Here is a 26,244-nt window from a genome sequence, read left to right as displayed (position 1 = left end):
ATGTAGTAAAAACCTGAGAAATCCGTCCGTGTTCGTCATTTGTTATCGAATCGACTTAAAGCCAGATCGTCTCATTGGCCCCTTTTCTCTCTGAGACGGTTACATTTATCGTCTGCAAAGCTATGTCGCGTGCTGCGGTATGCGGAGACACTAAAAGCACCATAGTAGAACACAGAAAAAGCTTCTAAGTTGAAGTAATAGCCAGTAAGAAGAAATACAATTCAAGTTTTAGTTGTCGATTATTCACATTTTTGCCGGCTTTAGTCGCTTGGACATGACCTAGGACATTAAGATTTTGCACGAAAGGAGGACTAGCAGCCGCGTTGCACGGGAGAATGTGAAAAGTGTTCATATGTAGTAAAAACCTGAGAAATCCGTCCGTTTTCGTCATTTGTTATCGAATCGACTTAAAGCCTGATCGTCACATTGGTCTCTTTTCTCTCTGAAACGGTTACACTTATCGTCTGCAAAGCTATGTCGCGTGCTGCGGTATGCGGAGACACTAAAAGCTCCATAGTAGAACACAGAAGAAACTTCTAAGTTGAAGTAATAGCCAGTAAGAAGTAGTACAATTCAAGTTTTAGTTGTCGATTATTCACTTTTTAGCCGGCATTGGTGGCTTGGACATGACCTAGTACCTTAAGATTTTCCATGAAAGGAGGACTAGCAGCCGCGTTGCACGGGAGAATGTGAAAGGTGCTCATATGTAGTAAAAACCTCAGAAATCCGTCCGTTTTTGCCATTTGTTATCGAATCGTCTTAAAGCCAGATCGTCACATTGGCCGCTCTTCTCTCTGAAACGGTTACATTTATCGTCTACAAAGCTATGTCGCGTGCTGCGGTATGCGGAAACACTAAAGGCACCATAGTAGAACACAGAAGAAGCTTCTATGTTGAAGTAATAGCCAGTAAGAGGTAGTACAATTCAAGTTTTAGTTGTCGATTATTCACTTTTTGCCGGCTTTGGTTTCTTGGACATGACCTAGGACCTTAAGATTTTGCATGAAAGGAGGACTAGCAGCCGCGTTGCATGGGAGAATGTGAAAAGTGTTCATAAGTAGTAAAAACCTGAGAAATCCGTCCATTTTCGTCATTTGTTATCGAATTGACTTCAAGCCAGATCGTCACATTGGCCATTCTTCTCTCTCAAACGGTTACATTTATCGTCTGCAAAGCTATGTCGCGTGCTGCGATATGCCGAAACACTAAAAGCACCATAGTAGAACACAGAAGGAGCTTCTAAGTTGAAGTAATAGCCAGTAAGAAGTAGTACAATTCAAGTTTTAGTTGTCGATTATTCACTTTTTAGCCGGCTTTGGTGGCTTGGACATGCGGTGGAACCTTAAGATTTTGCATGAAAGGAAGACTAGCAGCCGCGTTGCACGGGAGAATGTGAAAAGTGTTCATATGTAGTAAAAACCTGAGAAATCCGTCCATTTTCGTCATTTGTTATCGAATTGACTTCAAGCCAGATCGTCACATTGGCCATTCTTCTCTCTCAAACGGTTACATTTATCGTCTGCAAAGCTATGTCGCGTGCTGCGATATGCCGAAACACTAAAAGCACCATAGTAGAACACAGAAGGAGCTTCTAAGTTGAAGTAATAGCCAGTAAGAAGTAGTACAATTCAAGTTTTAGTTGTCGATTATTCACTTTTTAGCCGGCTTTGGTGGCTTGGACATGCGGTGGAACCTTAAGATTTTGCATGAAAGGAGTACTTGCAGGCGCGTTGCATGGGAGAATGTGAAAAGTGTTCATATGTAGTAAAAACGTGAGAAATCCGTCTGTTTTCGCCATTTGTTATCGAATCGACTTAAAGCCAGATCGTCACATTGGCCGCTTTTCTCTCTGAAACGGTTACATTTATCGTCTGCAAAGCTAAGTCGCGTGCTGCAGTATGCGGAAACACTCTAAGCACCATAGTAGAACACAGAAGAAGCTTCTAAGTTGAAGTAATAGCCAGTAAGAAGTAGTACAATTCAAGTTTTAGTTATCGATTATTCACTTTTTAGCCGGCTTTGGTGGCTTGGACATGACCTAGGACCTTAAGATTTTGCATGAAAGGAGGTCTAACAGCCGCGTTGCATGGGAGAATGTGAAAAGTGTTCATATATAGTGAAAACCTGAGAAATCCGTCCGTTTTCGTCATTTGTTATCGAATCGACTTAAAGCCAGATCGTCACATTGCCCGCTCTTCTCTCTGAAACGGTTACACTTATCGTCTGCAAAGCTATGTAACGTGCTGCGGTATGCCGAAACAATAAAAGCACCATAGTAGAACACAGAAGAAGCTTCTAAGTTGACGTAATAGCCAGTAAGAAGTAGTACAATTCAAGTTTTAGTTGTCAATTATTCACTTTTTAGCCGGCTATGGTGGCTTGGACACGACCTAGGACCTTATGATTTTGCATGAAAGGAGGACTAGCAGCCGCGTTGCATGGGAGAATGTGAAAAGTGTTCATATGTAGTAAAAACCTGAGAAATCCGTCCATTTTCGTCATTTGTTATCGAATGGACTTAAAGCCAGATCGTCACATTGGTCGCTTTTCTCTCTGAGACGGTTACATTTATTGTCTGCAAAGCTATGTCGCGTGCTGCGGTATGCGGAGACACTAAAAGCACCACAGTAGAACACAGAAGAATCTTCTAAGTTGAAGTAATAGCCAGTAAGAAGTAGTACAATTCAAGTTTTAGTTGTCGATTATTCGCTTTTTAGCCGGCTTTGGTGGCTTGGACATGCGGTGGAACCTTAAGATTTTGCATGAAAGGAAGACTAGCAGCCGCGTTGCACGGGAGAATGTGAAAAGTGTTCATATGTAGTAAAAACCTGAGAAATCCGTTCGTTTTCGTCATTTGCTATCGAATCGACTTAAAGCCAGATCGTCACATTGGCCGCTCTTCTCTCTGAAACGGTTACACTTATCGTCTGCAAAGCTATGTCGCGTGCTGCGATATACGGAAACACTAAAAGCACCATAGTAGAACACAGAAGAAGCTTCTAAGTTGAAGTAATAGCCAGTAAGAAGAAATACAATTCAAGTTTTAGTTGTCGATTATTTACATTTTTGCCGGCTTTAGTCGCTTGGACATGACCTAGGACATTAAGATTTTGCATGAAAGGAGGACTAGCAGCCGCGTTGCACGGGAGAATGTGAAAAGTGTTCATATGTAGTAAAACCTGAGAAATCCGTCCGTTTTCGTCATTTGTTATCGAATCGACTTAAAGCCAGATCGTCACATTGGCCGCTCTTCTCTCTGAAACGGTTACACTTATCGTCTGCAAAGCTATGTCGCGTGCTGCGATATACGGAAACACTAAAAGCACCATAGTAGAACACAGAAGAAGCTTCTAAGTTGAAGTAATAGCCAGTAAGAAGTAGTAAAATTCAAGTTTTAGTTGTCGATTATTCACTTTTTAGCCGGCTTTGGTGGATTGGACATGACCTAGGACCTTAGGATTTTGCATGAAAGGAGGACTAGCAGCCGCGTTGCACGGGAGAATGTGAAAAGTGTTCATATGTAGTAAAAACCTGAGAAATCCGTCCGTTTTCGTCATTTGTTATCGAATCGACTTAAAGCCAGATCGTCACATTGGTCTCTTTTCTCTCTGAAACGGTTACACTTATCGTCTGCAAAGCTATGTCGCGTGCTGCGGTATGCGGAGACACTAAAAGCTCCATAGTAGAACACAGAAGAAGCTTCTAAGTTGAAGTAATAGCCAGTAAGAAGTAGTACAATTCAAGTTTTAGTTGTCGATTATTCACTTTTTAGCCGGCTTTGGTGGCTTGGACATGACCTAGTACCTTAAGATTTTCCATGAAAGGAGGACTAGCAGCCGCGTTGCACGGGAGAATGTGAAAAGTGTTCATATGTAGTAAAAACCTGAGAAATCAGTCCGTTTTCTTCATTTGTTATCGAATCGACTTAAAGCCAGATCGTCTCATTGGCCCCTTTTCTCTCTGAGACGGTTACATTTATCGTCTGCAAAGCTATGTCGCGTGCTGCGGTATGCGGAGACACTAAAAGCACCATAGTAGAACACAGAAGAAGCTTCTAAGTTGAAGTAATAGCCAGTAAGAAGTAGTACAATTCAAGTTTTAGTTGTCGATTATTCACTTTTGAGCCGGCTTTGGTGGCTTGGACATGACCTAGGACCTTAAGATTTTTCATGAAAGGAGTACTTGCAATCGCGTTGCACGGGAGAATGTGAAAAGTGTTCATATGTAGTAAAAACGTGAGAAATCCGTCTGTTTTCGCCATTTGTTATCGAATCGACTTAAAGCCAGATCGTCACATTGGCCGCTTTTCTCTCTGAAACGGTTACATTTATCGTCTGCAAAGCTATGTCGCGTGCTGCAGTATGCGCAAACACTAAAAGCACCATAGTAGAACACAGAAGAAGCTTCTAAGTTGAAGTAATAGCCAGTAAGAAGTAGTACAATTCAAGTTTTAGTTATCGATTATTCACTTTTTAGGCGGCTTTGGTGGCTTGGACATGACCTAGGACCTTAAGATTTTGCATGAAAGGAGGTCTAACAGCCGCGTTATATGGGAGAATGTGAAAAGTGTTCATATGTAGTAAAAACCTGAGAAATCCGTCCGTTTTCGTCATTTGTTATCGAATCGACTTAAAGCCAGATCGTCACATTGGCCGCTCTTCTCTCTGAAACGGTTACACTTATCGTCTGCAAAGCTATGTAACGTGCTGCGGTATGCCGAAACAATAAAAGCACCATAGTAGAACACAGAAGAAGCTTCTCAGTTGACGTAATAGCCAGTAAGAAGTAGTACAATTCAAGTTTTAGTTGTCGATTATTCACTTTTTAGCCGGCTATGGTGGCTAGGACATGACCTAGGACCTTATGATTTTGCATGACAGGAGGACTAGCAGCCGCGTTGCATGGGAGAATGTGAAAAGTGTTCATATGTAGTAAAAACCTGAGAAATCCGTCCATTTTCGTCATTTGTTATCGAATGGACTTAAAGCCAGATCGTCACTTTGGCCGCTTTCTCTCTGAGACGGTTACATTTATTGTCTGCAAAGCTATGTCGCGTGCTGCGGTATGCGGAGACACTAAAAGCACCACAGTAGAACACAGAAGAATCTTCTATATTGAAGTAATAGCCAGTAAGAAGTAGTACAATTCAAGTTTTAGTTGTCGATTATTCACTTTTTAGCCGGCTTTGGTGGCTTGGACATGACCTAGGACCTTAAGATTTTGCATGAAAGGAGGTCTAACAGCCGAGTAGCATGGGAGAATTTGAAAAGTGTTCATATGTAGTAAAAACCTGAGAAATCCGTCCATTTTCGTCATTTGTTATCGAATTGACTTCAAGCCAGATCGACACATTGGCCATTCTTCTCTCTCAAACGGTTACATTTATCGCCTGCAAAGCTATGACGCGTGCTGCGATATGCCGAAACACTAAAAGCACCATAGTAGAACACAGAAGGAGCTTCTAAGTTGAAGTAATAGCCAGTAAGAAGCAGTACAATTCAAGTTTTAGTTATCGATTATTCACATTTTAGCCGGCTTTGGTGGCTTGGACATGACCTAGGACCTTAAGATTTTGCATGAAAGGAGGTCTAACAGCCGAGTAGCATGGGAGAATGTGAAAAGTGTTCATATGTACTAAAAACCTGAGAAATCCGTCCGTTTTCGTCATTTGTTATCGAATCGACTTAAAGCCAGATCGTCACATTGGCCGATTTTCTCTCTGAGAAGGTTACATTTATCGTCTGCAAAGCTATGTCGCGTGCTGCGGTGTGCGGAGACACTAGAAGCACCATAGTAGAACACAGAAGAAGCTTCTAAGTTGAAGTAATAGCCAGTAAGAAGTAGTACAATTCAAGGTTTAGTTGTCGATTATTCACTTTTTAGCCGGCTTTGGACATTAAGATTTTGCATGAAAGGAGGACTAGCAGCCGCTTTGCACGGGAGAATGTGAAAAGGGTTCATATGTAGTAAAAACCTGAGAAATCCGTCCTTTTTCGTCATTTGTTATCGAATCGACTTAAAGCCAGATCGTCACATTGGCCACTTTTCTCTCTGAGATGGTTACATTTATCGTCTGCAAAGCAATGTCGCGTGCTGTGGTATGCGGAGACACTAAAAGCGCACAGTAGAACACAGAAGAAGCTTCTAAGTTGAAGTAATAGCCAGTAAGAAGTAGTACAATTCAAGTTTTAGTTATCGATTACTCACTTTTTAGCCGGCTTTGGTGGCTTGGACATGACCTAGGACCATAAGATTTTGCATGAAAGGAGGTCTAACAGCCGCGTTGCATGGGAGAATGTGAAAAGTGTTCATATGTAGTAAAAACCTGAGAAATCCGTCCGTTTCCGTCATTTGTTATCGACTCGACTTAAAGCCAGAACGTCACATTGGCCGCTTTTCTCTCTGAGAAGGTTACATTTATCGTCTGCAAAGCTATGTCGCGTGCTGCGGTGTGCGGAGACACTAAAAGCACCATAGTAGAACACAGAAGAAGCTTCTAAGTTGAAGTAATAGCCAGTAAGAAGTAGTACAATTCAAGTTTTAGTTGTCGATTATTCATTTTTTAGCCAGCTTTGGTGGTTGGACATGACCTAGGACCTTAAGATTGTGCATGAAAAGAGGACTAGCAGCCGCGTTGCACGGCAGAATGTGAAAAGTGTTCATATGTAGTAAAAACCTGAGAAATCCGTCCGTTTTCGTCATTTGTTATCGAATCGACTTAAAGCCAGATCGTCACATTGGCCACTTTTCTCTCTGAGAAGGTTACATTTACTGTCTGCAAGGCTATGTCGCGTGCTGCGGTATGCGGAGACACTAAAAGCACCATATTAGAACACAGAAGAAGCTTCTAAGTCGAAGTAATAGCCAGTAAGAAGTAGTACAATTCAAGTTTTAGTAGTCGATTATTCACTTTTTAGCCGGCTTTGGTGTCTTGGACATGACCTAGGACCTTAAGATTTTGCATGAAAGGAGTACTTGCAGGCGCGTTGCATGGGAGAATGTGAAAAGTGTTCATATGTAGTAAAAACCTGAGAAATCCGTCTGTTTTCGTCATTTGTTATCGAATCGACTTAAAGCCATATCGTCACATTGGCCGCTTTTCTCTCTGAAACGGTTACATTTATCGTCTGCAAAGCTATGTAACGTGCTGCGGTTTGCCGAAACAATAAAAGCACCATAGTAGAACACAGAAGAAGCTTCTCAGTTGACGTAATAGCCAGTAAGAAGTAGTACAATTCAAGTTTTAGTTGTCGATTATTCACTTTTTAGCCGGCTTTTGTGGCTTGGACATGACCTAGGACCTTAAGATTTTGCATGAAAGGAGGTCTAACAGCCGCGTTGCATGGGAGAATGTGAAAAGTGTTCATATGTAGTAAAAACCTGAGAAATCCGTCCGTTTTCGTCATTTGTTATCGAATCGACTTAAAGCCAGATCGTCACATTGGCCGCTCTTCTCTCTGAAACGGTTACACTTATCGTCTGCAAAGCTATGTAACGTGCTGCGGTATGCCGAAACAATAAAAGCACCATAGTAGAACACAGAAGAAGCTTCTCAGTTGACGTAATAGCCAGTAAGAAGTAGTACATTTCAAGTTTTAGTTGTCGATTATTCACTTTTTAGCCGGCTTTGGTGGCTTGGACATGACCTAGGACCTTAAGATTGTGCATGAAAGGAGGACTACCAGCCGCGTTGCACGGGAGAATGTGAAAAGTGTTCATATGTAGTAAAAACCTGAGAAATCCGTCCGTTTTCGTCATTTGTTATCGAATTGACTTAAAGCCAGATCGTCACATTGGCCACTTTTCTCTTTGAGAAGGTTACATTTACTGTCTGCAAAGCTATGTCGCGTGCTGCGGTATGCGGAGACACTAAAAGCAACACAGTAGAACACAGAATAAGCTTCTAAGTTGAAGTAATAGCCAGTAAGAAGTGGTACAATTCAAGTTTTAGTAGTCGATTATTCACTTTTTAGCAGGCTTTGGTGGCTTGGACATGACCTAGGACCTTAAGATTTTGCATGAAAGGAGTACTTGCAGGCGCGTTCACGGGAGAATGTGAAAAGTGTTCATATGTAGTAAAAACGTGAGAAATCCGTCTGTTTTCGCCATTTGTTATCGAATCGACTTAAAGCCAGATCGTCACATTGGCCGCTTTTCTCTCTGAAACGGTTACATTTATCGTCTGCAAAGCTATGTCGCCTGCTGCAGTATGCGCAAACACTAAAAGCACCATAGTAGAACACAGAAGAAGCTTCTAAGTTGAAGTAATAGCCAGTAAGAAGTAGTACAATTCAAGTTTTAGTTATCGATTATTCACTTTTTAGGCGGCTTTGGGGGCTTGGACATGACCTAGGACCTTTAGATTTTGCATGAAAGGAGGTCTAACAGCCGCGTTGCATGGGAGAATGTGAAAAGTGTTCATATGTAGTAAAAACCTAAGAAATCCGTCCGTTTTCGTCATTTGTTATCGAATCGACTTAAAGCCAGATCGTCACATTGGCCGCTCTTCTCTCTGAAACGGTTACACTTATCGTCTGCAAAGCTAGGTAACGTGCTGCGGTATGCCGAAGCAATAAAAGCACCATAGTAGAACACAGAAGAAGCTTCTAAGTTGACGTAATAGCCAGTAAGAAGTAGTACAATTCAAGTTTTAGTTGTCGATTATTCACTTTTTAGCCGGCTATGGTGGCTTGGACATGACCTAGGACCTTATGGTTTTGCATGAAAGGAGGACTAGCAGCCGCGTTGCATGGGAGAATGTGAAAAGTGTTCATATGTAGTAAAAACCTGAGAAATCCGTCCATTTTCGTCATTTGTTATCGAATGGACTTAAAGCCAGATCGTCACATTGGCCGCTTTCTCTCTGAGACGGTTACATTTATTGTCTGCAAAGCTATGTCGCGTGCTGCGGTATGCGGAGACACTAAAAGCACCACAGTAGAACACAGAAGAATCTTCGAAGTTGAAGTAATAGCCAGTAAGAAGTAGTACAATTCAAGTTTTAGTTGTCGATTATTCACTTTTTAGCCGGCTTTGGTGGCTTGGACATGACCTAGGACCTCAAGATTTTGCATGAAAGGAGGTCTAACAGCCGAGTTGCATGGGAGAATTTGAAAAGTGTTCATATGTAGTAAAAACCTGAGAAATCCGTCCATTTTCGTCATTTGTAATCGAATTGACTTCAAGCCAGATCGACACATTGGCCATTCTTCTCTCTCAAACGGTTACATTTATCGTCTGCAAAGCTATGACGCGTGCTGCGATATGCCGAAACACTAAAAGCACCATAGTAGAACACAGAAGGAGCTTCTAAGTTGAAGTAATAGCCAGTAAGAAGCAGTACAATTCAAGTTTTAGTTGTCGATTATTCGCTTTTTAGCCGACTTTGGTGGCTTGGACATGCGGTGGAACCTTAAGACTTTGCATGAAAGGAAGACTAGCAGCCGCGTTGCATGGGAGAATTGTGAAAAGTGTTCATATGTAGTAAAAACCTGAGAAATCCGTCCGTTTTCGTCATTTGCTATCGAATCGACTTAAAGCCAGATCGTCTCATTGGCCGCTTTTCTCTCTGAGACGGTTACATTTATCGTTTGCAAAGCTATGTCGCGTGCTGCGGTGTGCGGAGACACTAAAAGCACCATAGTAGAACACAGAAGAAGCTTCTACGTTGAAGTAATAGCCAGTAAGAAGTAGTACAATTCATGTTTTAGTTGTCGATTATTCACTTTTTAGCCGGCTTTGGTGGCTTGGACATGACCTAGGACCTTAAGATTTTGCATGAAAGGAGGACTAGGAGCCGCGTTGCACGGGAGAATGTGAAAAGTGTTCATATGTTGGAGAAACCTGAGAAATCCGTCCGTTTTCGTCATTTGTTATCGAATCGACTTAAAGCCAGATCGTCACATTGGCCGCTTTTCTCTCTGAGACGGTTTCATTTATCGTCTGCAAAGCTATGACGCGTGCTGCGGTATGCGGAGACACTAAAAGCACCATAGTAGAACACAGAAGAAGCTTCTAAGTTGAAGTAATAGCCAGTAAGAAGTAATACAATTCAAGTTTTAGTTGTCCATTATTCACTTTTTAGCCGGCTTTGGTGGATTGGACATGACCTAGGACCTTAGGATTTTGCATGAAAGGAGGACTAGCAGCCGCGTTGCATGGTAGAATGTAAAAAGTGTTCATATGCAGTAAAAACCTGAGAACTCCGTCCGTTTTCGTCATTTGTTATCGAAACGACTTAAAGCCAGATCGTCACATTGGCCGCTTTGCTCTCTGAGACGGTTACATTTATCGTCAGCAAAGCTATGTCGCGTGCTGCGGTATGCGGAGACACTAAAAGCACCATAGTAGAACACAGAAGAAGCTTCTATGTTGAAGTAATAGCCAGTAAGAAGTAGTACAATTGAAGTTTTAGTTGTCGATTATTCACTTTTTAGCCGGCTTTGGTTTCTTGGACATGACCTAGGACCTTAAGATTTTGCATGAAAGGAGGACTAGCAGCCGCGTTGCATGGGAGAATGTGAAAAATGTTCATAAGTAGTAAAAACCTGAGAAATCCGTCCATTTTCGTCATTTGTTATCGAATTGACTTCAAGCCAGATCGTCACATTGGCCATTCTTCTCTCTCAAACGGTTACATTTATCGTCTGCAAAGCTATGTCGCGTGCTGCGATATGCCGAAACACTAAAAGCACCATAGTAGAACACAGAAGGAGCTTCTATGTTGAAGTAATAGCCAGTAAGAAGTAGTACAATTCAAGTTTTAGTTGTTGATTATTTACTTTTTAGCCGGCTTTGGTGGCTTGGACATGACCTAGGACCTTATGATTTTGCATGAAAGGAGGACTAGCAGCCGCGTTGCATGGGAGAATGTGAAAAGTGTTCATATGTAGTAAAAACCCGAGAAATCCGTCCGTTTTCGTCATTTGTTATCGAATCGACTTAAAGCCAGATCGTCACATTGGCCGCTTTTCTCTCTGAGACGGTTTCATTTATTGTCTGCAAAGCTATGACACGTGCTGCGGTATGCGGAGACACTAAAAGCACCATAGTAGAACACAGAAGAAGCTTCTAAGTTGAAGTAGTAGCCAGTAAGAAGTAATACAATTCAAGTTTTAGTTGTCGATTATTCACTTTTTAGCCGGCTTTGGTGGATTGGACATGACCTAGGACCTTAGGATTTTGCATGAAAGGAGGACTAGCAGCCGCGTTGCACGGTAGAATGTAAAAAGTGTTCATATGCAGTAAAAACCTGAGAAATCCGTCCGTTTTCGTCATTTGTTATCGAAACGACTTAAAGCCAGATCGTCAAATTGGCCGCTTTTCCTCTCAGACGGTTACATTTATCGTCAGCAAAGCTATGTCGCGTGCTGCGGTATGCGGAGACACTAGAAGCACCATATTAGAACACAGAAGAAGCTTCTAAATTGAAGTAATAGCCAGTAAGAAGTAGTACTATTTAAGTTTTAGTTGTCGATTAATCACTTTTTAGCCGGCTTTGGTGGCTTGGACTTGACTTAGGACCTTAAGATTTTGCATGAAAGGAAGACTAGCAGCCGCGTTGCACGGGAGAATGTGAAAAGTGTTCATATGTAGTAAAAACCTGAGAAATCCGTCCGTTTTCGTCATTTGTTATCGAATCGACTTAAAGCCAGATCGTCACATTGGTCTCTTTTCTCTCTGAAACGGTTACACTTATCGTCTGCAAAGCTATGTCGCGTGCTGCGGTATGCGGAGACACTAAAAGCTCCATAGTAGAACACAGAAGAAGCTTCTAAGTTGAAGTAATAGCCAGTAAGAAGTAGTACAATTCAAGTTTTAGTTGTCGATTATTCACTTTTTAGCCGGCTTTGGTGGCTTGGACATGACCTAGTACCTTAAGATTTTCCATGAAAGGAGGACTAGCAGCCGCGTTGCACGGGAGAATGTGAAAAGTGTTCATATGTAGTAAAAACCTGAGACATCCGTCCATTTTCGTCATTTGTTATCGAATGGACTTAAAGCCAGATCGTCACATTGGCCGCTTTCTCTCTGAGACGGTTACATTTATTGTCTGCAAAGCTATGTCGCGTGCTGCGGTATGCGGAAACACTAAAAGCACCACAGTAGAACACAGAAGAATCTTCGAAGTTGAAGTAATAGCCAGTAAGAAGTAGTACAATTCAAGTTTTAGTTGTCGATTATTCACTTTTTAGCCGGCTTTGGTGGCTTTGACATGACCTAGGACCTCAAGATTTTGCATGAAAGGAGGTCTAACAGCCGAGTTGCATGGGAGAATTTGAAAAGTGTTCATATGTAGTAAAAACCTGAGAAATCCGTCCATTTTCGTCATTTGTTATCGAATTGACTTCAAGCCAGATCGACACATTGGCCATTCTTCTCTCTCAAACGGTTACAATTATCGTCTGCAAAGCTATGACGCGTGCTGCGATATGCCGAAACACTAAAAGCACCATAGTAGAACACAGAAGGAGCTTCTAAGTTGAAGTAATAGCCAGTAAGAAGCAGTACAATTCAAGTTTTAGTTGTCGATTATTCGCTTTTTAGCCGACTTTGGTGGCTTGGACATGCGGTGGAACCTTAAGACTTTGCATGAAAGGAAGACTAGCAGCCGCGTTGCATGGGAGAATTGTGAAAAGTGTTCATATGTAGTAAAAACCTGAGAAATCCGTCCGTTTTCGTCATTTGCTATCGAATCGACTTAAAGCCAGATCGTCTCATTGGCCGCTTTTCTCTCTGAGACGGTTACATTTATCGTTTGCAAAGCTATGTCACGTGCAGCGGTGTGCGGAGACACTAAAAGCACCATAGTAGAACACAGAAGAAGCTTCTAAGTTGAAGTAATAGCCAGTAAGAAGTAGTACAATTCATGTTTTAGTTGTCGATTATTCACTTTTTAGCCGGCTTTGGTGGCTTGGACATGACCTAGGACCTTAAGATTTTGCATGAAAGGAGGACTAGGAGCCGCGTTGCACGGGAGAATGTGAAAAGTGTTCATATGTTGGAAAAACCTGAGAAATCCGTCCGTTTTCGTCATTTGTTATCGAATCGACTTAAAGCCAGATCGTCACATTGGCCGCTTTTCTCTCTGAGACGGTTTCATTTATTGTCTGCAAAGCTATGACGCGTGCTGCGGTATGCGGAGACACTAAAAGCACCATAGTAGAACACAGAAGAAGCTTCTAAGTTGAAGTAATAGCCATTAAGAAGTAATACAATTCAAGTTTTAGTTGTCGATTATTCACTTTTTAGCCGGCTTTGGTGCATTGGACATGACCTAGGACCTTAGGATTTTGCATGAAAGGAGGACTAGCAGCCGCGTTGCACGGTAGAATGTAAAAAGTGTTCATATGCAGTAAAAACCTGAGAAATCCGTCCGTTTTCGTCATTTGTTATCGAAACGACTTAAAGCCAGATCGTCAAATTGGCCGCTTTTCTCTCTGAGACGGTTACATTTATCGTCAGCAAAGCTATGTCGCGTGCTGCGGTATGCGGAGACACTAGAAGCACCATATTAGAACACAGAAGAAGCTTCTAAATTGAAGTAATAGCCAGTAAGAAGTAGTACTATTTAAGTTTTAGTTGTCGATTAATCACTTTTTAGCCGGCTTTGGTGGCTTGGACTTGACTTAGGACCTTAAGATTTTGCATGAAAGGAAGACTAGCAGCCGCGTTGCACGGGAGAATGTGAAAAGTGTTCATATGTAGTAAAAACCTGAGAAATCCGTCCGTTTTCGTCATTTGTTATCGAATCGACTTAAAGCCAGATCGTCACATTGGTCTCTTTTCTCTCTGAAACGGTTACACTTATCGTCTGCAAAGCTATGTCGCGTGCTGCGGTATGCGGAGACACTAAAAGCTCCATAGTAGAACACAGAAGAAGCTTCTAAGTTGAAGTAATAGCCAGTAAGAAGTAGTACAATTCAAGTTTTAGTTGTCGATTATTCACTTTTTAGCCGGCTTTGGTGGCTTGGACATGACCTAGTACCTTAAGATTTTCCATGAAAGGAGGACTAGCAGCCGCGTTGCACGGGAGAATGTGAAAAGTGTTCATATGTAGTAAAAACCTGAGAAATCCGTCCGTTTTCGCCATTTGTTATCGAATCGTCTTAAAGCCAGATCGTCACATTGGCCGCTCTTCTCTCTGAAACGGTTACATTTATCGTCTACAAAGCTATGTCGCGTGCTGCGGTATGCGGAAACACTAAAAGCACCATAGTAGAACACAGAAGAAGCTTCTATGTTGAAGTAATAGCCAGTAAGAAGTAGTACAATTCAAGTTTTAGTTGTCGATTATTCACTTTTTAGCCGGCTATGGTGGCTTGGACATGACCTAGGACCTTATGATTTTGCATGAAAGGAGGACTAGCAGCCGCGTTGCATGGGAGAATGTGAAAAGTGTTCATATGTAGTAAAAACCTGAGAAATCCGTCCGTTTTCGTCATTTGCTATCGAATGGACTTAAAGCCAGATCGTCACATTGGCCGCTTTCTCTCTGAGACGGTTACATTTATTGTCTGCAAAGCTATGTCGCGTGCTGCGGTATGCGGAGACACTAAAAGCACCACAGTAGAACACAGAAGAATCTTCTAAGTTGAAGTAATAGCCAGTAAGAAGTAGTACAATTCAAGTTTTAGTTGTCGATTATTCACTTTTTAGCCGGCTTTGGTGGCTTGGACATGACCTAGGACCTCAAGATTTTGCATGAAAGGAGGTCTAACAGCCGAGTTGCATGGGAGAATTTGAAAAGTGTTCATATGTAGTAAAAACCTGAGAAATCCGTCCATTTTCGTCATTTGTAATCGAATTGACTTCAAGCCAGATCGACACATTGGCCATTCTTCTCTCTCAAACGGTTACATTTATCGTCTGCAAAGCTATGACGCGTGCTGCGATATGCCGAAACACTAAAAGCACCATAGTAGAACACAGAAGGAGCTTCTAAGTTGAAGTAATAGCCAGTAAGAAGCAGTACAATTCAAGTTTTAGTTGTCGATTATTCGCTTTTTAGCCGACTTTGGTGGCTTGGACATGCGGTGGAACCTTAAGACTTTGCATGAAAGGAAGACTAGCAGCCGCGTTGCATGGGAGAATTGTGAAAAGTGTTCATATGTAGTAAAAACCTGAGAAAACCGTCCGTTTTCGTCATTTGCTATCGAATCGACTTAAAGCCAGATCGTCTCATTGGCCGCTTTTCTCTCTGAGACGGTTACATTTATCGTTTGCAAAGCTATGTCGCGTGCTGCGGTGTGCGGAGACACTAAAAGCACCATAGTAGAACACAGAAGAAGCTTCTACGTTGAAGTAATAGCCAGTAAGAAGTAGTACAATTCATGTTTTAGTTGTCGATTATTCACTTTTTAGCCGGCTTTGGTGGCTTGGACATGACCTAGGACCTTAAGATTTTGCATGAAAGGAGGACTAGGAGCCGCGTTGCACGGGAGAATGTGAAAAGTGTTCATATGTTGGAAAAACCTGAGAAATCCGTCCGTTTTCGTCATTTGTTATCGAATCGACTTAAAGCCAGATCGTCACATTGGCCGCTTTTCTCTCTGAGACGGTTTCATTTATCGTCTGCAAAGCTATGACGCGTGCTGCGGTATGCGGAGACACTAAAAGCACCATAGTAGAACACAGAAGAAGCTTCTAAGTTGAAGTAATAGCCAGTAAGAAGTAATACAATTCAAGTTTTAGTTGTCGATTATTCACTTTTTAGCCGGCTTTGGTGGATTGGACATGACCTAGGACCTTAGGATTTTGCATGAAAGGAGGACTAGCAGCCGCGTTGCACGGTAGAATGTAAAAAGTGTTCATATGCAGTAAAAACCTGAGAAATCCGTCCGTTTTCGTCATTTGTTATCGAAACGACTTAAAGCCAGATCGTCACATTGGCCGCTTTTCTCTCTGAGACGGTTACATTTATCGTCAGCAAAGCTATGTCGCGTGCTGCGGTATGCGGAGACACTAGAAGCACCATATTAGAACACAGAAGAAGCTTCTAAATTGAAGTAATAGCCAGTAAGAAGTAGTACTATTTAAGTTTTAGTTGTCGATTAATCACTTTTTAGCCGGCTTTGGTGGCTTGGACATGACTTAGGACCCTAAGATTTTGCATGAAAGGAAGACTAGCAGCCGCGTTGCACGGGAGAATGTGAAAAGTGTTCATATGTAGTAAAAACCTGAGAAATCCGTCCGTTTTCGTCATTTGTTATCGAATCGACTTAAAGCCAGATCGTCACATTGGTCTCTTTTCTCTCTGAAACGGTTACACTTATCGTCTGCAAATCTATGTCGCGTGCTGCGGTATGCGGAGACACTAAAAGCTCCATAGTAGAACACAGAAGAAGCTTCTAAGTTGAAGTAATAGCCAGTAAGAAGTAGTACAATTCAAGTTTTAGTTGTCGATTATTCACTTTTTAGCCGGCTTTGGTGGCTTGGACATGACCTAGTACCTTAAGATTTTCCATGAAAGGAGGACTAGCAGCCGCGTTGCACGGGAGAATGTGAAAAGTGTTCATATGTAGTAAAAACCTGAGAAATCCGTCCGTTTTCGCCATTTGTTATCGAATCGTCTTAAAGCCAGATCGTCACATTGGCCGCTCTTCTCTCTGAAACGGTTACATTTATCGTCTACAAAGCTATGTCGCGTGCTGCGGTATGCGGAAACACTAAAAGCACCATAGTAGAACACAGAAGAAGCTTCTATGTTGAAGTAATAGCCAGTAAGAAGTAGTACAATTGAAGTTTTAGTTGTCGATTATTCACTTTTTTGCCGGCTTTGGTTTCTTGGACATGACCTAGGACCTTAAGATTTTGCATGAAAGGAGGACTAGCAGCCGCGTTGCATGGGAGAATGTGAAAAATGTTCATAAGTAGTAAAAACCTGAGAAATCCGTCCATTTTCGTCATTTGTTATCGAATTGACTTCAAGCCAGATCGTCACATTGGCCATTCTTCTCTCTCAAACGGTTACATTTATCATCTGCAAAGCTATGTCGCGTGCTGCGATATGCCGAAACACTAAAAGCACCATAGTAGAACACAGAAGGAGCTTCTATGTTGAAGTAATAGCCAGTAAGAAGTAGTACAATTCAAGTTTTAGTTGTCGATTATTCACTTTTTAGCCGGCTTTGGTGGCTTGGACATGACCTAGGACCTTAAGATTTTGCATGAAAGGAGGCCTAGCAGCCGCGTTGCATGGGAGAATGTGAAAAGTGTTCATATGTAGTAAAAACCTGAGAAATCCGTCCATTTTCGTCATTTGTTATCGAATGGACTTAAAGCCAGATCGTCACATTGGCCGCTTTCTCTCTGAGACGGTTACATTTATTGTCTGCAAAGCTATGTCGCGTGCTGCGGTATGCGGAGACACTAAAAGCACCACAGTAGAACACAGAAGAATCTTCTAAGTTGAAGTAATAGCCAGTAAGAAGTAGTACAATTCAAGTTTTAGTTGTCGATTATTCTCTTTTTAGCCGGCTTTGGTGGCTTTGACATGACCTAGGACCTTAAGATTTTGCATGAAAGGAGGTCTAACAGCCGAGTTGCATGGGAGAATTTGAAAAGTGTTCATATGTAGTAAAAACCTGAGAAATCCGTCCATTTTCGTCATTTGTTATCGAATTGACTTCAAGCCCGATCGACACATTGGCCATTCTTCTCTCTCAAACGGTTACATTTATCGTCTACAAAGCTATGACGCGTGCTGCGATATGCTGAAACACTAAAAGCACCATAGTAGAACACAGAAGGAGCTTCTAAGTTGAAGTAATAGCCAGTAAGAAGCAGTACAATTCAAGTTTTAGTTGTCGATTATTCGCTTTTTAGCCGACTTTGGTGGCTTGGACATGCGGTGGAACCTTAAGACTTTGCATGAAAGGAAGACTAGCAGCCGCGTTGCATGGGAGCATTGTGAAAAGTGTTCATATGTAGTAAAAACCTGAGAAATCAATCCGTTTTCGTCATTTGCTATCGAATCGACTTAAAGCCAGATCGTCTCATTGGCCGCTTTTCTCTCTGAGACGGTTACATTTATCGTTTGCAAAGCTATGTCGCGTGCTGCGGTGTGCGGAGACACTAAAAGCACCATAGTAGAACACAGAAGAAGCTTCTAAGTTGAAGTAATAGCCAGTAAGAAGTAGTACAATTCATGTTATAGTTGTCGATTATTCACTTTTTAGCCGGCTTTGGTGGCTTGGACATGACCTAGGACCTTAAGATATTGCATGAAAGGAGGACTAGCAGCCGCGTTGCACGGGAGAATGTGAAAAGAGTTCATATGTTGGAAAAACCTGAGAAATCCGTCCGTTTTCGTCATTTGTTATCGAATCGACTTAAAGCCAGATCGTCACATTGGCCGCTTTTCTCTCTGAGACGGTTTCCTTTATCGTCTGCAAAGCTATGACGCGTGCTGCGGTATGCGGAGACACTAAAAGCACCATAGTAGAACACAGAAGAAGCTTCTAAGTTGAAGTAATAGCCAGTAAGAAGTAATACAATTCAAGTTTTAGTTGTCGATTATTCACTTTTTAGCCGGCTTTGGTGGATTGGACATGACCTAGGACCTTAGGATTTTGCATGAAAGGAGGACTAGCAGCCGCGTTGCACGGTAGAATGTAAAAAGTGTTCATATGCAGTAAAAACCTGAGAAATCCGTCCGTTTTCGTCATTTGTTATCGAAACGACTTAAAGCCAGATCGTCACATTGGCCGCTTTTCTCTCTGAGACGGTTACATTTATCGTCAGCAAAGCTATGTCGCGTGCTGCGGTATGCGGAGACACTAGAAGCACCATATTAGAACACAGAAGAAGCTTCTAAATTGAAGTAATAGCCAGTAAGAAGTAGTACTATTTAAGTTTTAGTTGTCGATTAATCACTTTTTAGCCGGCTTTGGTGGCTTGGACATGACTTAGGACCTTAAGATTTTGCATGAAAGAAGACTAGCAGCCGCGTTGCACGGGAGAATGTGAAAAGTGTTCATATGTAGTAAAAACCTGAGAAATCCGTCCGTTTTCGTCATTTGTTATCGAATCGACTTAAAGCCAGATCGTCACATTGTCCGCTCTTCTCTCTGAAACGGGTACACTTATCGTCTGCAAAGCTATGTCGCGTGCTGCGGTATGCGGAGACACTAAAAGCTCCATAGTAGAACACAGAAGAAGCTTCTAAGTTGAAGTAATAGCCAGTAAGAAGTAGTACAATTCAAGTTTTAGTTGTCGATTATTCACTTTTTAGCCGGCTTTGGTGGCTTGGACATGACCTAGTACCTTAAGATTTTCCATGAAAGGAGGACTAGCAGCCGCGTTGCACGGGAGAATGTGGAAAGTGTTCATATGTAGTAAAAACCTGAGAAATCCGTCCGTTTTCGTCATTTGTTATCGAATCGACTTAAAGCTAGATCGTCACATTGGCCGCTCTTCTCTCTGAAACGGTTACAGTTATCGTCTGCAAAGCTATGTAACGTGCTGCGGTATGCCGAAACAATAAAAGCACCATAGTAGAACACAGAAGAAGCTTCTAAGTTGACGTAATAGCCAGTAAGAAGTAGTACAATTCAAGTTTTAGTTGTCGATTATTCACTTTTTAGCCGGCTATGGTGGCTTGGACACGACCTAGGACCTTATGATTTTGCATGAAAGGAGGACTAGCAGCCGCGTTGCATGGGAGAATGTGAAAAGTGTTCATATGTAGTAAAAACCTGAGAAATCCGTCCATTTTCGTCATTTGTTATCGAATGGACTTAAAGCCAGATCGTCACATTGGTCGCTTTTCTCTCTGAGACGGTTACATTTATTGTCTGCAAAGCTATGTCGCGTGCTGCGGTATGCGGAGACACTAAAAGCACCACAGTAGAACACAGAAGAATCTTCTAAGTTGAAGTAATAGCCAGTAAGAAGTAGTACAAATCAAGTTTTAGTTGTCGATTATTCGCTTTTTAGCCGGCTTTGGTGGCTTGGACATGCGGTGGAACCTTAAGATTTTGCATGAAAGGAAGACTAGCAGCCGCGTTGCACGGGAGAATGTGAAAAGTGTTCATATGTAGTAAAAACCTGAGAAATCCGTCCGTTTTCGTCATTTGCTATCGAATCGACTTAAAGCCAGATCGTCTCATTGGCCGCTTTTCTCTCTGAGACGGTTACATTTATCGTCTGCAAAGCTATGTCGCGTGCTGCGGTATGCGGAGACACTAAAAGCACCATAGTAGAACACAGAAGAAGCTTCTAAGTTGAAGTAATAGCCAGTAAGAAGTAGTACAATTCAAGTTTTAGTTGTCGATTATTCACTTTTTAGCCGGCTTTGGTGGCTTGGACATGACCTAGGACCTTAAGATTTTGCATGAAAGGAGGACTAGCAGCCGCGTTGCACGGGAGAATGTGAAAAGTGTTCATATGTTGGAAAAACCTGAGAAATCCGTCCGTTTTCGTCATTTGTTATCGAATCGACTTAAAGCCAGATCGTCACATTGGCCGCTTTTCTCTCTGAGACGGTTTCATTTATCGTCTGCAAAGCTATGTCGCGTGCGGCGGTATGCGGAGACACTAAAAGCACCATAGTAGAACACAGAAGAAGCTTCTAAGTTGAAGTAATAGCCAGTAAGAAGAAATACAATTCAAGTTTTAGTTGTCGATTATTCACATTTTTGCCGGCTTTGGTCGCTTGGACATGACCTAGGACATTAAGATTTTGCATGAAAGGAGGACTAGCAGCCGCGTTGCACGGGAGAATGTAAAAAGTGTTCATATGTAGTAAAACCTGAGAAATCCGTCCGTTTTCGTCATTTGTTATCGAATCGACTTAAAGCCAGATCGTCACATTGGCCGCACTTCTCTCTAAAACGTTTACACTTATCGTCTGCAAAGCTATGTCGCGTGCTGCGATATACGGAAACACTAAAAGCACCATAGTAGAACACAGAAGAAGCTTCTAAGTTGAAGTAATAGCCAGTAAGAAGTAGTACAATTCAAGTTTTAGTTGTCGATTATTCACTTTTTAGCCGGCTTTGGTGGATTGGACATGACCTAGGACCTTAGGATTTTGCATGAAAGGAGGACTAGCAGCCGCGTTGCACGGTAGAATGTAAAAAGTGTTCATATGCAGTAAAAACCTGAGAAATCCGTCCGTTTTCGTCATTTGTTATCGAATCGACTTAAAGCCAGATCGTCACATTGGCCATTCTTCTCTCTCAAACGGTTACATTTATCGTCTGCAAAGCTATGTCGCGTGCTACGGTATGCCAAAACACTAAAAGCACCATAGTAGAACCCAGAAGAAGCTTCTAAGTTGAAGTAATAGCCAGTAAGAAGTAGTACAATTCAAGTATTAGTTGTCGATTATTCACTTTTTAGCCGGCTTTGGTGGCTATGACATGACCTAGGACCATAAGATTTTGCATGAAAGGAGGACTAGCAGCCGCGTTGCACGGGAGAATGTGAAAAGTGTTTTTATGTAGTAAAAATCTGAGAAATCCGTCCGTTTTCGTCATTTGTTATCGAATCGACTTAAAGCCAGATCGTCACTTTGGTCTCTTTTCTCTCTGAAACGGTTACACTTATCGTCTGCAAAGCTATGTCGCGTGCTGCGGTATGCGGAGACACTAAAAGCTCCATAGTAGAACACAGAAGAAGCTTCTAAGTTGAAGTAATAGCCAGTAAGAAGTAGTACAATTCAAGTTTTAGTTGTCGATTATTCACTTTTTAGCCGGCTTTGGTGGCTTGGACATGACCTAGTACCTTAAGATTTTCCATGAAAGGAGGACTAGCAGCCGCGTTGCACGGGATAATGTGAAAGGTGCTCATATGTAGTAAAAACCTGAGAAATCCGTCCGTTTTCGCCATTTGTTATCGAATCGTCTTGAAGCCAGATCGTCACATTGGCCGCTCTTCTCTCTGAAACGGTTACTTTTATCGTCTACAAAGCTATGTCGCGTGCTGCGGTATGCGGAAACACTAAAAGCACCATAGTAGAACACAGAAGAAGCTTCTATGTTGAAGTAATAGCCAGTAAGAAGTAGTACAATTGAAGTTTTAGTTTTCGATTATTCACTTTTTTGCCGGCTTTGGTTTCTTGGACATGACCTATGACCTTAAGATTTTGCATGAAAGGAGGACTAGCAGCCGCGTTGCATGGGAGAATGTGAAAAGTGTTCATAAGTAGTAAAAACCTGAGAAATCCGTCCATTTTCGTCATTTGTTATCGAATTGACTTCAAGCCAGATCGTCACATTGGCCATTCTTCTCTCTCAAACGGTTACATTTATCGTCTGCAAAGCTATGTCGCGTGCTGCGATATGCCGAAACACTAAAAGCACCATAGTAGAACACAGAAGGAGCTTCTAAGTTGAAGTAATAGCCAGTAAGAAGTAGTAAAATTCAAGTTTTAGTTGTCGATTATTCACTTTTTAGCCGGCTTTGGTGGCTTGGACATGCGGTGGAACCTTAAGATTTTGCATGAAAGGGAGACTAGCAGCCGCGTTGGACGGGAGAATGTGAAAAGTGTTCATATGTAGTAAAAACCTGAGAAATCTGTCCGTTTTCTTCATTTGTTATCGAATCGACTTAAAGCCAGATCGTCTCATTGGCCCCTTTTCTCTCTGAGACGGTTACATTTATCGTCTGCAAAGCTATGTCGGGTGCTGCGGTATGCGGAGACACTAAAAGCACCATAGTAGAACACAGAAGAAGCTTCTAAGTTGAAGTAATAGCCAGTAAGAAGTAGTACAATTCAAGTTTTAGTTGTCGATTATTCACTTTTGAGCCGGCTTTGGTGGCTTGGACATGACCTAGGACCTTAAGATTTTGCATGAAAGGAGGACTAGCAGCCGCGTTGCACGGGAGAATGTAAAAAGTGTTCATATGTAGTAAAAACCTGAGAAATCCGTCCGTTTTCGTCATTTGTTATCGAATCGACTTAAAGCCAGATCGTCACATTTGCTGCTTTTCTCTCTGAGACGGTTACATTTATCGTCTGCAAAGCTATGTCGCGTGCTGCGGTATGCGGAGACACTAAAAGCACCATAGTAGAACACAGAAGAAGCTTCTAAGTTGAAGTAATAGCCAGTAAGAAGTAATAAAATTCAAGTTTTAGTTGTCGATTATTCACATTTTTGCCGGCTTTGGTGGCTTGGACATGACCTAGGACCTTAATATTTTGCATAAAAGGAGGACTAGCAGACGCGTTGCACGGGAGAATGTGAAAAGTGTTCACATGTAGTAAAAACCTGAGAAATCTGTCCGTTTTCGCCATTTGTTATCGAATCGTCTTAATGCCAGATCGTCACATTGGAGGCTCTTCTCTCTGAAACGGTTACATTTATCGTCTGCAAAGCTATGTCGCGTGCTGCGATATGCCGAAACACTAAAAGCACCATAGTAGAACACAGAAGAAGCTTCTAAGTTGAAGTAATAGCCAGTAAGAAGTAGTACAATTCAAGTATTAGTTGTCGACTATTCACTTTTTAGCCGGCTTTGGTGGCTATGACATTACCTAGGACCATAAGATTTTGCATGAAACGAGGACTAGCAGCCGTGTTGCACGGGAGAATGTGAAAAGTGTTCATATGTAGTAAAAACCTGAGAAATCCGTCCGTTTTCGTCATTTGTTATCGAATCGACTTAAAGCCAGATCGTCACATTGGCCCCTCTTCTCTCTGAAACGGTTACACTTATCGTCTGCAAAGCTATGTCGCGTGCTGCGATATGCGGAAACACTAAAAGCACCACAGTACAACACAGAAGAAGCTTCTAAGTTGAAGTAATAGCCAGTAAGACGTAGTACAATTCAAGTTTTAGTTGTCGATTATTCACTTTTTAGCCGGCTTTTTTGGCTTGGACATGATCTAGGACCTTAGGAATTTGCATGAAAGGAGGACTAGCAGCCGCGTTGCACGGTAGAATGTAATAAGTGTTCATAAGTAGTAAAAACCTGTGAAATCCGTCCGATTTCGTCATTTGTTATCGAATCGACTTAAAGCCAGATCGTCACATTGGCCACTCTTCTCTCTCAAACGGTTACATTTATCGTCTGCAAAGCTATGTCGCGTGCTACGGTATGCCAAAACACTAAAAGCACCATAGTACAACCCAGAAGAAGCTTCTAAGTTGAAGTAATAGCCAGTAAGAAGTAGTACAATTCAAGTATTAGTTGTCGATTATTCACTTTTTAGCCGGCTTTTTTGGCTTGGACATGACCTAGGACCTTAGGATTTTGCATGAAAGGAGGACTAGCAGCCGCGTTGCACGGTAGAATGTAATAAGTGTTCATAAGTAGTAAAAACCTGTGAAATCCGTCCGTTTTCGTCATTTGTTATCGAATCGACTTAAAGCCAGATCGTCACATTGGCCATTCTTCTCCCTCAAACGGTTACATTTATCATCTGCAAAGCTATATCGCGTGCTACGGTATGCCAAAACACTAAAAGCACCATAGTACAACCCAGAAGAAGCTTCTAAGTTGAAGTAATAGCCAGTAAGAAGTAGTACAATTCAAGTATTAGTTGTCGATTATTCACTTTTTAGCCGGCTTTGGTGGCTATGACATGACCTAGGACAATAAGATTTTGCATGAAAGGAGGACTAGCAGCCGCGTTGCACGGGAGAATGTGAAAAGTGTTCATATGTTGGAAAAACCTGAGAAATCCGTCCGTTTTTGTCATTTGATATCAAATCGACTTAAAGCCAGATCGTCCCATTTGCCGCTTTTCTCTCTGAGACGGTTACATTTATCGTCTGCAAAGCTATGTCGCGTGCTGCGGTATGCGGAGACACTAAAAGCACCATAGTAGAACACAGAAGAAGCTTCTAAGTTGAAGTAATAGCCAGTAAGAAGTTATACAATTCAAGTTTTAGTTGTCGATTATTCACATTTTTGCCGGCTTTGGTGGCTTGGACATGACCTAGGACCTTAATATTTTGCATAAAAGGAGGACTAGCAGACGCGTTGCACGGGAGAATGTGAAAAGTGTTCACATGTAGTAAAAACCTGAGAAATCTGTCCGTTTTCGCCATTTGTTATCGAATCGTCTTAATGCCAGATCGTCACATTGGAGGCTCTTCTCTCTGAAACGGTTACATTTATCGTCTGCAAAGCTATGTCGCGTGCTGCGATATGCCGAAACACTAAAAGCACCATAGTAGAACACAGAAGAAGCTTCTAAGTTGAAGTAATAGCCAGTAAGAAGTAGTACAATTCAAGTATTAGTTGTCGACTATTCACTTTTTAGCCGGCTTTGGTGGCTATGACATTACCTAGGACCATAAGATTTTGCATGAAACGAGGACTAGCAGCCGCGTTGCACGGGAGAATGTGAAAAGTGTTCATATGTAGTAAAAACCTGAGAAATCCGTCCGTTTTCGTCATTTGTTATCGAATCGAATCGACTTAAAGCCAGATCGTCACATTGGCCCCTCTTCTCTCTGAAACGGTTACACTTATCGTCTGCAAAGCTATGTCGCGTGCTGCGATATGCGGAAACACTAAAAGCACCACAGTACAACACAGAAGAAGCTTCTAAGTTGAAGTAATAGCCAGTAAGAAGTAGTACAATTCAAATTTTAGTTGTCGATTATTCACTTTTTAGCCGGCTTTTTTGGCTTGGACATGATCTAGGACCTTAGGAATTTGCATGAAAGGAGGACTAGCAGCCGCGTTGCACGGTAGAATGTAATAAGTGTTCATAAGTAGTAAAAACCTGTGAAATCCGTCCGTTTTCGTCATTTGTTATCGAATCGACTTAAAGCCAGATCGTCACATTGGCCATTCTTCTCTCTCAAACGGTTACATTTATCGTCTGCAAAGCTATGTCGCGTGCTACGGTATGCCAAAACACTAAAAGCACCATAGTACAACCCAGAAGAAGCTTCTAAGTTGAAGTAATAGCCAGTAAGAAGTAGTACAATTCAAGTATTAGTTGTCGATTATTCACTTTTTAGCCGGCTTTTTTGGCTTGGACATGACCTAGGACCTTAGGATTTTGCATGAAAGGAGGACTAGCAGCCGCGTTGCACGGTAGAATGTAATAAGTGTTCATAAGTAGTAAAAACCTGTGAAATCCGTCCGTTTTCGTCATTAGTTATCGAATCGACTTAAAGCCAGATCGTCACATTGGCCATTCTTCTCCCTCAAACGGTTACATTTATCATCTGCAAAGCTATATCGCGTGCTACGGTATGCCAAAACACTAAAAGCACCATAGTACAACCCAGAAGAAGCTTCTAAGTTGAAGTAATAGCCAGTAAGAAATAGTACAA

This window comes from Schistocerca gregaria, unplaced genomic scaffold, assembly GCF_023897955.1.
Source record: "Schistocerca gregaria isolate iqSchGreg1 unplaced genomic scaffold, iqSchGreg1.2 ptg000469l, whole genome shotgun sequence".
NCBI lineage: Eukaryota > Metazoa > Arthropoda > Insecta > Orthoptera > Acrididae > Schistocerca > Schistocerca gregaria.
Note: the sequence above shows the minus strand (reverse complement) of the source record.